This window comes from Prionailurus bengalensis, chromosome E3 (assembly GCF_016509475.1).
Source record: "Prionailurus bengalensis isolate Pbe53 chromosome E3, Fcat_Pben_1.1_paternal_pri, whole genome shotgun sequence".
Taxonomy (NCBI): Eukaryota; Metazoa; Chordata; class Mammalia; order Carnivora; family Felidae; genus Prionailurus; species Prionailurus bengalensis.
Genome location: NC_057357.1, coordinates 13701508 through 13715644, shown reverse-complemented (window position 1 = coordinate 13715644; position 14137 = coordinate 13701508). Strand labels below are relative to the sequence as shown.

General features: G+C 40.7%; 1 protein-coding gene across 1 annotated transcript in view; it reads right to left on the bottom strand.

Moving 5' to 3' along the window:
• Positions 1 to 14137, bottom strand: part of AUTS2 (activator of transcription and developmental regulator AUTS2) — a 1117204-nt gene that overhangs the window by 733845 nt on the left and 369222 nt on the right.

The following is a 14137-nucleotide window of genomic DNA, read 5'->3' as shown; positions in this document are numbered from 1 at the left end:
TCTCTCACAGAATCAAAGGGGCCTGACCGCTAGCTCCTCTGACAGAGCAAGGGTGCAGACAGCCAAGGCTCCTGGTAGGCCTCATGCACTGTGTTTGCTTTAGATTTATGAAGGGGATTCCAGAGTCCCTACCTGCACTGCCTTCTGTGACACAAATTGCCCCAACAACCTCTACTCAACGGATGAACAGCAGTGCCCCAGCAGGGTCAACAACCATCACTGAGGGGACTTAGAGACTCCTGTGCAAGGTGTTCTAGGAATGAATTATTCATTAACATGGTCAGTAAGTCCTGATGGTGAAAGAAGAAAAAAAACTGACTTGTACTGGAGAATACTTTCATTTCAAGAAAGGCAAAGTGGGCTGCCAGCTTGCATTACAGGACCCACCTTAGAGAAAGGGAAACTTTGGGAAAGACAGGTTGAGTGACTCAGACTGCACACAGGCAGAAAATTTCAGAAGAGCAATACAGATTCTTACAATGCTCCTAGCCGGAACACATCTCTCGAGTGTCAGATATATTTTGGGGTGTCAATCAGGGTCATACAAATCGACTGACCCATCCACTGGAATTCTACGGGTTAAGAAGGAAAGGAATATTAAAAACCATCAGAAAGAACACCAGAAGCAGCAATTCTGATGGCAGCAGCACAACAGGCCCTTGGCCTTGTACCTGCGGCGGCAGCCAATGGCCTTGTCCCTGGGGGACCTTGCTCATGGGGCAGTGCTGGGCACACAAGCCAAAGGCTGATCCGTACAACAACTCCTAAGTATTAAGTATCCCAGAAAGCAAAGGGCAAACACAAGGAGATGAGAAACAGGAGGAGGAAGAACCCTACTCAAAAACGTCCTCCTTAATAGTCTCAGTAGGTATTTAATTTCTATTTTTTTCCTCTTCTTTGAATTCACAAAGGCCAAATCTTCCAGTCAAATTAGAGTGCAGTAAAGCATTAAGTCAGCATTCAACAGGTTTAATTACTGTGTAAATGAAAGAAATTATTATTCATTCATGACATTTATTTCAGATCCAATGCTAGCTGCTTTTATATAAAGTTGGGGGTGGAGGGAGTAAAACTTAGATGGGAAGAAAAGAACAAGAACGAGGATATATAATTACAGCTATATTTCTTTGCCAAGCATTACTGAGCCTAAACAAAAAGTGCTTGTTTGCTCTCTTGAGAAAAAGCATGGGATCCATCAGTGGTGGCTCTGAAGAACCCCCCCACCCCACCCTCCTACCACACACAAGGCCAGGCTTGATAGGTATACCAATATTTGAAATGCCAATAACACGGGGCTTATTAAGGCCACAAAGCCTGGTACAGCCCATTGTGGTTCAGAAGTCCTGAATTCTGGGAACAGTTTTAGCAGTCAGCCTCTACAAAGTAATGGATGCCCCACTGCACCATGGGGGAAAAAAGGCCAGTCGATGCTATAAGGACTACTGGACAATGCATCTTTTCTCATCAATTTCTGCAGAGTTTAAACACCTCCCACAAGCAGAAGACAGACAGACAGACAGACACACACACACACACACACACACACACACCCCTACCTCTGAAACTAATTCACATATGGTATTTATTTTTTATTCTCATATGTCTGCCTAGTGGAAGACTGCAGGAAAGTGTGCCTGGGGAGCCAGCTCAAAACACAGAGAACTGTCTGTGCACAAGTCAACACACCACTAAATGACAGACTATCTTTTACCCGAATTGCTAAGGCTCCAATGATTAACCAGAATACAGACAGTACATACTATAATGCCACTAAAAATGTTTTAGGTTCTCCAAAGAACTCCTTGAACAAAGAAAAACACTTCATCAAAACATACCCTCTTATTGCCCCAATGTATATGCGCGCGTATGTACACACACACACACACACACACACACACACACACACACAGATTTTTGGAACCAGCTGTTCTTAAATCTTCCCTAAACCTCTAACCACTAGCATTTAATCACTACAAATACTAGAGCGGTTAGGACTTGGCAGTAACAACCTCAGTTTGTCTTAAAACCTGAGACCACACAAGTTGTGGACAAGAAATTACTGTTGAGTACCTCAAACAGACTTAAGGACCAAGCACAACTCAGAGAAGTAACGATAATGAAGCTGTGAGTGCCAAAGTTGATGGTTTACACCTTTGCACTTAAACGACCAAATGAATACAGTGAGCTGATGAAAAAGACAACCTTTGCAGACACCTTAAAATTCTCAGAGGCTAAATATTTTAACAAGGCTTAAAATGTTTCTGCTTGGGGGAGATCCAACACTCTCAATTACTGGTGAGAAATATGTAACATGCTTTTTAAGATAAAGGAAATAATTTAGCAACTATCTGCATAAAAAGTATGAGTCTGAAGACAAGAGTGTTTAGGCATTATCGTTTTAATGATCACTAGAAACAGCAGTAATGTAATTTAAACAAATCAATGAAACAGTTATATGTATTAACACTTGGCTGAGACTCAGAATTAAATATTCAGTCAGTATTTTAGTCTGACACCAGATTCCTTCAATTCCCGACTTCTTAATGTTAAACTGTAACCATGTAAAGCGAAGAAGTGTTGGTGAAAGTTCTATTAATAAAACTCTCACTTTTCCTCCAACCAAGCTCTGAAGTGTGATGCAGATCATGGCAAGAACCATCACAAGCTAAGTTTTCATGCAGCCTGAAGCAGTTGGCTCTATGATTCCTATCTGCACACTACCTACCATTTTTGTGCTCTTTAAAACTTTGCTTTCCTCAAAGGTCAGTGTCCCAAGTTTTATTTGACTTATTACTCTGCCAGGAAAAATCTATTACCATGTTATTCTGAATCAGGCCTTAAAAAAGATAATCATCCGTCCCTCACCTTTAGAAAGTGAAAGTAAGATAATCCGGAGTGTTATAATATATGTATTTTATATTTTTTAAATTTTTTTAATGTTTATTCATTTTTGAGAGAGAGAGAGAGAGAGACAGAGAGAGAGACAGACAGAGAGAGAGAGAGAGCAGGGGGGGGGACAGCAAGAGAGGGAGACACAGAATCTGAAGCAGGCTCCAGGCTCTGAGCTGTCAGCACAGAGCCCGGCATGGGGCTTGAACCCATGAACCTTGAGATCATAACGTGAGCCGAAGTTGGACGCTTAACCAACTGACCCACCCAGGCACCCCTAAAATATATGTATTTTTAAGCCTCATCATGTTTTTGCTGCCCCAGCACCTTTCCTTTATTCTTTGGTAACTGCAGCTCAAGTCCCTCTTAAAGGATTAACTCTACCTACCTCAGGGTCCCAGCAGTTTGGGGAGATCTGACTGGGACAGGAGAGTCATCCCATCAAAGGGTGCGTTTGTGACAGATTCGCCAATCAGCTGCAAGAGACTGATTTTAAAATGGCCATAGGCCTTTTGTAGCAACGTGGATGGAACTGGAGAGTGTTATGCTAAGTGAAATAAGTCACAGAGAGAAAGACAGATACCATATGTTTTCACTCTTATGTGGATGCTGAGAAACTTAACAGAAGACTATGGGGGAGGGAAAGGGGGAAAAAAAAAAGTTAGGGAGGGAGGCAAACCATCAAAGACTCTTAAAAACTGAGAATAAACTGAGGGTTGATGGGGGTGGGAAGGAGGGGAAAGTGGGTGCTGGGCATGGAGGAGGGCACCTGGTGGGATGAGCACTGGGTGTTGCATAGAAACCACTTTGACAATAAATCTCATATTAAAAAAAAAACAAAAAAATAAAAATAAAAATGGCCATAGGACTGAACTCGGACCACAGAGGAGTGGCAGCAGGATTCTTGTTGGAGAAGACAAGAGTGAGGCTCCCTCGCTCCCGGGATTGCTGAGCTGGCAGAACATACTCACTCATCTCTGCCTCTACACCACAAGAAGCCAACACAGAGAAAGCAGTGCTGAGGGATGAAGACAGATTACCGAATACAATGCGCTCCTGAAACTCAGATGATTTCAACTCCGTTTACCCCAAACTCTGTGATGCTTAAACCAACAGAATTCCAAGTTGGCACTAAGAAGCAGAGATTGGCACCAACTTATATTCACGACAGTTACCGCCTTTTTATCTGAATCTGCAGCTCTGTTGCAAGCACACTTCTTTTCAATCAGCTCAAACCTCCTCCAGCTAATATCTCCAAAAAGCCTTCCTGAACGACTGCTCTAAATATATTCAGAGACACATGGGCTCATTGCCCCTCCATCCCAGCTCAATTATTCCTATGCAACAGATCAGATACTACAGAGATGATCTATTCAGTCACTACAGGTCACCTGCTTTTCATTCTGACATAATCACGCCAGGCTGTAAAGCTTCCAGAACAAGGATATACCTAGTATTAGAAAGAGCACAGATTTCATTCTCAAAAGATCTGAGTTTAATCTCACCCTTTCACTGGCTCTTCCACTTCAGACTTCTCTGAACTCTGCTTCTCACACCTTTAATGCTGAGTTAATAATATCTGCTTTTTAAAAAATTTTCCCAGCTTAACTGAGATGTAATTGACATATAACAACACTGTAAGTTTAAGGTGTATAATGTGTTGGTATAATGCACTTATATATTGCAAAATGATTGCAATAATACCTGCTATAAACGATAGTTGTGACAACAAAGTTAGGTAACTTGTGAATATATATTGCAAACTTCAAAGCACAAATAACAAAGATGATGATGATGATGTTTCATATGTTCCCATCCCCAGATCAGCAGGTATGTGAATGAGCTTAGTGGGACAGGGAACCACCAACTATCTCTTGTTACTTGGGTTCCTGCGCTAGAGTCCAGGGTTCCTTTCCCATCTCCTATAGACACAACCACTACAATGGACAGGGGCATCAGCAAAAATGCCATGAAGGGGATAGGACTACTGGACAAATAGATTTCAGGGCTCGGGGGGGGGGGGGGGGGGGGGCGGAAGGAAGGACTTCAATACCTGGTACTTTGCCTAACTGTATCTTTCCCGTTTTGAAGGGAGACCTTACATGTATATATACAGAAACAAAAATGTTATAGGTATATAATACATATACAAAGGAGGTATATTCCACCTCAGATACCCATCTAGTTATTTTAAAATAAAAAGAGAAGTTGTCTTAGGGTAGAAAATACTCAGATATCAAGACAAGCTCTTTCACATGGTGACTCTGGGGAACTAACTGCTTCTTACATTTCAACCTCAGTTTCCAAGTTTTTAAAGTGAAGTGTTGAGACTGGACGAGTTCCAAGGTCCTTCTCGGCCCTAAGATAACTTTTTTTATTATTAAACACTTACACTTCTGGAGCATAGGTGGGTTTACAATAAAACTGGAATAAAGGTACAGAGACTTCCCCTATAATCCTTACCACACACATGCATAGTCTCCCCCACTATTCAACATCACTCACCAGGACAATACCTTTTTGTTTTAACCAAGGATGAACCTACACTGACACATCACAATCACCCTAAGTTCTATGATAACTTATAACTTCCCAATTATTTAGATGATCATATCATATACTGGATAATTTCTTTATTACATTTCAGTTAATCTAAGCTCCCAGAAAAAATTCTAAAGTTCCATTGCTTGTATCGTTCTGCAGTAAACAACATATACTTGCTCTCCAAATGCGTTAACAATGATCTCCTTTCCACAAATACTTTAAGGAAGTTTTCATCTGAAGGGTATCTACGGGAGAGCCCATTTGGGATACAGTGACAACCAGCTAACTCATCTGTTCGCATCAGACTGGTTTTCTTTCGGTGAGCCACTCCTGTCATGATTCTGACAGAACATCTGGATGGATGGGGCAATCCTGGGGATCACAGCTCCTTCTGTGATAGGAAGGCCCACAGGAAAAAGAAAATGTTTAATTCACACCACTGCGGCCCAGATCTGTCTTCTACCTTACCTTTCTGAAATGCTCTCCTACACTACACCACCTCGGCCTGTCTCCCTGGACCTCAAATCACTTCACTAAAACAGCACAAATAAAATTAATCTCTGCTGTGCAGAGAAGGGAGATAAAGGAACGAAGAGGTCTCATGCTCATCTCTTGCAGAAGATCAGACAGACCCGTCCACACGGGTTGCTGCATTTCCAAATCTCTGCTCCAGATCCTAGGTTCCCTTCATTTTCACTAATGACTTTCACATGAATTAAACACAAGATTTTTTTTTTTTCTACTCTTCACAAGATCCCATATTCTTCCTAAAAGACAAGTCTCCCCTTCTCAGCACACAGTATTTCTTCAAACTACTGCAGACTAGCTCTACTCTCTCACATTAAGCTACAGAAACACGGCCACCAGCATCTATAGCTAACACAGCAGGGGACACATGTGATGCGCCAGGCACTGCTCTATCGAAACGCCTTTCCGCAGATGATCTCTTCTAATCCTCGCTAACCAATGCTATGAAGTACACATGATTAGCCCTATTTTACAGATGAAAACGTTGAGGCACAGGGAGGTGAAGGAGGATGCACAGATTCAGATCACGTCTTTGTTCTGTTATTTTTGTTTTTAAACTATTTTTCCTCTACCGTGAAAACAGATATACTCTTTTTCCCCTCATCTTCTTAATGTCCAGTTGCACACAACTTCAAAAAAGGCAGTGACTATTAAGGATACCATCTAACCCCTCAAAATAGAAACATCTATGAAACCATGAACCCGGTTGCACTCACCATTTGAATCATTAGTCACAAAAACTCCCTTCTTCTCTCTCATCCCATATGTCAAATATTTATTAAATAACTATTATGTGTCAGGACGCTAGAAAGCTGCATGCTCTCTAATGTCTGTTCTGAGGTGTTCAATTTTTCATTTTGAATACATGATTTCAACAACGTTCTACCTCAACTAGAATTTTGCATGCAATAAATGAATCTGATCTTCAACACTGCCTCAAAACACATACAGGGTCGGCCTTCCTTTCCACACAGGCTTACTGAGGCATAAGTGACACACGATACACAGCACATAAGGCCAACATGCTCTGCGGAGAGCAGCCGCGCCCTCTCCTGCAACACCACACGAGTGCCCACACACGGGGCTGAGGGTTCGCAGACATTCCCCACATCCAAGTCTTTGCCATTGTGAGTGGCAGATGATTACATGATACAAATTCCTGGGGCCACGGGAACGTACACGAGTTTGACAAACCACCCCATGCCATTTTTTCCAAAGTCTTCCCCAAGCCACACACCAGTAAAGCTGTGCTGTTCAAAATCAGGAGACACTCAGAGTCTGTCTTTCAATCTCCTCCTCTTCCTTGTTTCTCCTTTTCCAATTTTACTCTCTTTGACTTATTCACACTTTACTCCTCCTTTCCTCTAAAAGTGCTCCCAGGCTGGGGCACCTGGGTGGCTCAGTCGGTTAAGCGTTCAACTTCGGCTCAGGTCATAATCTCACAGTTTGTGAATTTGAGCCCCACATTGGGCTCTGTCCTGACAGCTTAGAGCCTGCTTCAAATTCTATGTCTCCCTCTCTCTCTCCTCCTCCCCCCTCATGCTCTGTCTCTCTCTCCTTCAAAAATAAATAAAAACATTAAAAAAAAACTTTTTTTAAGTGCCCCCAGGCAAGAGTTTGTTAAAATCGTCCATACTCTGTTAGCAAATCACTAAGCTGAGCAAGCTTAATGTATCAGCACTCCCAGGAGCAGTGGAAAATACACAAGAAACCAATGTCTAATTTTTTAGTTTAGACCATCAGCTAGTGAGGGGGGGGTGTGGTGTTCTGATAGAGCAATTATTTCCCTGAAACCTTGCTACACAGGCAGCCATGAATCTCTTCCTAGACCATTTGATTCTGGTTCCTTCATTCGTTCAGTAAATATTCAGTTGGTATCCATCACATTCCAGCTATTGTTTTAGGTACCAGGAAAACAGCTGTGCACAAAACAGACAAAAATTCTGCCCGGTAAAAGTTTACAATTTATAGGGCAACATGTACAAAGACCAATTCAATAAGTGATATGCAATTATGGCACTTGGCCTTGAATGTTAATCATTCTTCCATAAATAAATCAGTATACACACACACACACACACACACACGATGTGAGAAGCTTGTCATCTTGTTTCAATGACGACATGACATGCTGTAGAGGCCAGTAAAACTAACGGTGAATTCCAGGGCCAGCACCAGCCAGCTGGGCCATCTTGGCCAAGTTTCATACTCTTTCTGAAAGAGCCAAAGTTTCCTTCATGCAGAGAGAAGGCTCAGCTGGAAGAATTCTAAACTCAAATTTTTAAATTTTCTTTTTTTTTTAATGTTTATCTATTTTGGGGAAAGAGAGCACGAGCGGAGGAGGGACAGAGAGAGGGAGATTGGCAGATCCAAAGCAGGCTCTGTGCTGACAGCAGCAAGCCCAATGTGGGGCTCGAACTCACGAACCGTGAGATCATGTCCTGAGCCCAAGTCAGACGCTCAACCAACTGAGCCACCCAGGCGCTCCATCAAAATTTTAGATTTTCTACTTGTCTCATGGAAGGATAGGGGTCACAAAGAGAAGACTGTTAGGTAAGACAAGTTAGACTGTTAATTATCTAGGGGAAAGGTCTCTATAAAGAGCACATACCATTCTTTATGTGACCAAGACCTATCAAATGTTTCAAGAGGTGTTTACCATATCCCTGAAGCCAGCAACAACATAAAGGTAGCTTTAGTCAAGGCTGTAGATGCATTCATAAAGGTACGCCCAGATGATTATTCATATCCATATTCCTTATCTCCTTAATCCTTGCCCCACACCCCAAGAAATCTTTTTGAGTTTAAAGAACAGTGACTATCCTTACCTTCCATGTTTGAAATAAGGAATGAACTAGGTATTTCAGCAAACTTATCAAATACTCAAAATTCTATATACTGATGGTAACAATGGACAAATTGGTAAACACCTCCCCCTCCCTGGACAAACACAATGAGTTTAAAACAAAGTATTTCTAGTGGCATGTAATCCAGCAAATGGCTGGGTTTTCAGGCTGCTCCCTCTACTTTACCTCCTTAATCTTGATTTCTGATATACTAAGTAATAGTATTTGTCTCCATACAACCATTTTATGAGCAAGTTCCATTAGTAGAACCTAAATGTACCAACTAAGTCAACTTGCCATTAAGCTAGGTATTTAAGATGAGAACTGGACTCAGTTTACAAACAGCAAGTAGCCTTTCAGAGTGTGGAACTGGTGAAAAATCAGCCTAAAATATCACTACTTTTCCACACTTAGCTTCTCTTTATTGTACCTCCTCTCAATATTTTATTATAAAAACTTTAAAGCCACAGAGAAGTTAAGAGGACAATTAATTCCCAGACACTCTTCACTCAGATTCACTAACTATAATATTTTGTCACAAAATTTACTAACATTTTGCCATATGTGCCCACGCTCCGTTGTCTCCCCTCTTTCCCCCCATCTCTCCACTCCATGCCTTCCTCCCCTACACATACACTTTTTGAAACGTTTGAGAATTGAAAACTTTGATAGTTCACCCTACTTGAGCATGAGTCTGAAAACAAGGACATTCTCCTTGTTTAACTAACAATGTCGTTAACACACTCAGACAGTTTGATGTTTTTGCTCAATATTGTCATCTACTACAACCCAATTTTCAAATTTCCCAAGTTGTCCCCAAATGACCTTTTCAGCACTGCCCTCAACCAAAGATCCAATCAAAGCTCACACTCTCCCTTTTGACGGCTGAGTCTCTCGAGTTTCCATTAACCCAGAACAGCCGTCCCTATCACCTTCTCATTTAATCCAGTTTACCCCTGTTAGGGACCCGATGTTCAAGGACTGCCATGTGAACTGAATTATGGTATCAAATCACTCTTTTATAAATAGCTGTAAAATGTTTTAATCCATCTGGGAGAAATTATGGCATGATGAAGAATGACTTTAAAATTTATAGACTGAAAATTCTCAGTCTTTTCATGTCGATACTACGTTTGTGAATCCAGGGCCACGCTGTCCATGTGTAGGTTTTCAAAGCTTATCTTCCAGACATTATGAATCCAGCTCTGAACTTCAAACCTACTGCTTCTGCAACTCCAAGGTTGGTTAAATCTAAGAGAATTTTTATAAAAGATTGGGGAAGGGCTACCCACAGTATTTGATTCAGAGATAACCCCAAATTCACCAAGTAACTGCTTATTAACATGTTTCCTACTTTGAAATAAGAATCACAATATCACCATGCACAGAAAAATTACACTAAAAATTGAAGGAACTATTATTTGATCTGGTAATAACTAAGTTCTCAAAGCAAATCTGGATAATTGCTCAGAACACATATAAAATAATAATGTCAATATGTACAATTTCTATTCCGTCCTTCAACTTTCAGCCAATTTAGTTCCTCAAGTCAGGAACACCATCCTAGTCAAGGAGGGAGGCCTAGAGACCCTTTCTAATACTGGAAAGTTTGCAATGGCCTTTGGCCAAAATCAATAAAGTTCTCACCTGGAAACTGGCTTTACTGCCAAGAATAGCCATTAGTGGTAGGAGGAAGGGGGAATTATGATCCGCAATAGTATTTCTCCAAGTAAGCCTGACACTGGATTTCTGTAAAAAAAATTCCCATCAACATTTCCAGGTTATAACAAACACTGTTTGCAGATCTGAACTTAATTTTTTTAATTGCTAACACAGCACCTGCCCTACAAAAGGGGTTTGTTTTGTCCATTCATACATTCATTCAACAAACACTGATTTAGTGGACATACCCAGCATGTGCCAGGAACCCCACAAGGTACAGAGGATTAAGGATCTGCTATCACTGAACTCACTTTCAGTGAGAAATGACAGACAAAAAAAAAAAAATTGAATGAATAAGTAAATACATTTACAAAGGAGATCTTCCAGATGGTCCCGATGTGACCTGCTATGCAGAACACACTGGCAGCCTTTGCTGCCGAAGACCTCAACAGCCCTCATGACAGCTGTGAATGCTGAGAGAAGGACACACTGCTATGCAGCCCCCAGAAGGAGCTGCTGATGTTCTACCCCAGGACCAGCAGTGCCCTACAACACCAGACATGGCTTGGACTCCAAAGTTGTGGCTGTTCCACGTGTACCCACACTTGAGACCCGGTCCACAAATCATATACCTCATTGGCAGTTAATATCTAAAATATAGAAGGACCACATACAACTCAACAGTAAAACACACACATCCACTAACAATCTGATTCAAAAGGACCTGAACAGGCAATTTGCCAAAGAAGATATACAAATGGTCAACAGGCACATTAAAAGGTATTCAAGGGGTGCCTGGGTGGCTCAGTCAGTTGAGCATCTGACTCTTGAATTTAGCTCAGGTCATGATCCCAGGGTCATGCAATCGAGCCCTGTGTCAGGCTCCACACTGAGTGTAGAGCCTGCTTAAGATTCTCTCTCTTTCTCTCTCTCCATCTGTCCCCCTCTCCTGCTCACACATGCACACTCTCTTTCTCTCTCTACCTTAAAATCATTTTAAAACTTACGGGGCGCCTGGGTGACTCAGTTGATTAAGCGTCCAACTTTGGTTCAGGTCATGATCCCATGGTTTGTTGAGTTTGAGCCCCACACCCAGCTCTGTGCTGACAGCTCAGAGTCTGAAGGCTGCTTCAGATTCTGTATCTCCCTCTCTCTCCGTCCCTGTCCTGCTCATGCTCATGCTGTCTATCTGTCTGTCTCTCTCTCTCAAAAATAAATACCATTTCAAAAATTTTAATAAAGGTCCTCAACATCATCAAGAGAAATGCAAATCAAAACCATAATGAGATATCATTTCACACCTGTTAGGATGACTATTAGCAAAAACACTTGAGACTGTCTTTTCTCCATTGTATATTCTTGCCTCCTTTGTTGATAATTGACAATATAAGCAGGAGTTTATTTCTGAACTCTGTTGCACTGATCTATGTGTCTGTTTCATGCCAACATGCTGTTTTGATTACTGTAAGTCTGTAGCACAGTTTGAAATCAAGGAGGAAGAGGCCTCAGTCTTTCTCAGTCCTTCTCAGGATTGCTTTGGCCATCATTGTCTTTTCTGTTCTAGTTCTGCAAAAAAATGCCATTGGTACTTCTGTATAGATTGCATATCTATAGACTTTTTTAGGTAGTATGAATACTTAAACAATATTAATTCTTCCAATCCATGGGCATGGTATATCTTTCCATTTATCTGTGTCATCTTCAATTTCTTTCATCTGTGTCTTACAATTTTCAGAGTACAGGTCTCTCACCTCCTTGGTTAAATTTATTCCTCAGGATTTTATTCTTTCCAATGCAATTATAAAGGGAATTGTTTTCTTAATTCTCTCATAGTTCATTACTAGTGCACAGGAATGCAACAGATTTCTGTATATTAATTTTATAGCCTGCAACCTCGCTAAATTCATTTATCAGTTCTAACAGTTTTTTGGTAGAGTCTAGGGTTTTCTATATATAATATCATTTCATCTGTAAATAGTGACAGCTTTACTTATTTTCTAATTTGGATGCCTTTAATTACTTTTTCTTGTCTGACTGCTGTGGTTAGGACTTTGAATACTATGTTGAATAAAAGCAGTGAGAGCTGACATCCTTGTCTTATTCCTGATCTTAGAAGAAAATGAAGCTGGCACTTTCTTACATCATATACAAAAATAAACTAAAAATGGATTAAAAATTTAAATATAAGACCAGAAACCATAAACATCCTAGAAAAAATATAGGCAGTAAGCTTTTGGACATTGATCTTAGTAATACTTTTGTTGTCCTAAGGCAAGGGCAACAAAAGTAAAAATCAACTAATAGGACTGTATCAAACTAAAAAGCTTTGTAAAGCAAAGGAAACCATCAACAAAAGGAAAAAGCAACCTACTGAATGGGAGAAGACATTTTCAAATGATACAATCAATAACAGATTAATATCCAAAATAAAGAACTCATACAACTCAATATAAAAACATCTGATTAAAAAAGAAACAAAAGACCTGAATAAATATTTCTCCAAAGATGACATACAGATAGCCAACAGACATGTGAAAAGATGCTCAATATCACTCATCATCAGGAAAATGCAAATCAAAACCACAAGGAGATCTCTCACCTCACACCTGACAGAATGGCCATTCTCAAAAAGACAAGAATAAACAAGCACTGCTGAGGATGTGGAGAAAAAGGAACCCTTATGTAAATGTTAAATAGTGCAGTCACTATGAAAAAAGTCTGGAGGTTTCTCAAAATATTGAAAACAGAAGTACCATAGGACCTAGTAATTTCACATTTGGGTTTTTACCTAAAGAAAACTAAAACACTGATTCAAAAAGATATATGCACCCCTATGTTTATTGCAGCATTATTTACAACAGCCCCAGTATGGAAGCGACCTAAGTGTCCATCAATAGAAATGGATAAAAAAGATGAATGGATAAAGAAGATTTTACACACACACACACACACACACACACACACACACGCCAATAAAAAAAATTATTGAGGGGTGCTTGGGTGGCTCAGTTGGTTAAGCATCCGACTCTTTTTTTTTTTTTTAACATTTATTTATTTTTGAGAGACAGAGTATGAGCAGGGGAAGGGCAGAGAGAGAGAGGGAAACACAGAATCCGAAGCAGGCTCCAGGCTCTGAGCCATCAGCACAGAGCCCAACATGGGGCTCAAACCCACAAACTGTGAGATTATGACTTGAGCCAAAGTCAGATGCTCAACTGACTGAGCCACCCAGATGCCCCTAAGCATCTGACTCTTGATTTCAGCTCAGGTCATAATCTCATGATTCATGAGATCAAGCCCCATGTTGGGCTCTGCGCTGACAGTGCAGAGCCTGCCTGAGATTCTCTCTCTCCCCCTCTCCCTCGGCCCCTTCCCAGATTGCACTCTCTCTCAAAATAAATAAATACACGTCAAAAAATAATAATTGAAATCTTGCTATTCATAAGGGCTAAAGGAAGTATGTCAGACAGAGAAAGACAAATATCATATGATTTCACTTATATGTGAAATCCAAAAAACAAAGCAAATGAACAAACAAAACAGAAACAGACTCACAGATGTGGATAACAATCTGGTTGCCAGGGAAGAGGAAAGATGGGCAAAATAGGAGAAGGGGATTAAAAGGTACAAACTTCCAGTTACAAAATAAATAAGACACAGGGATGCAA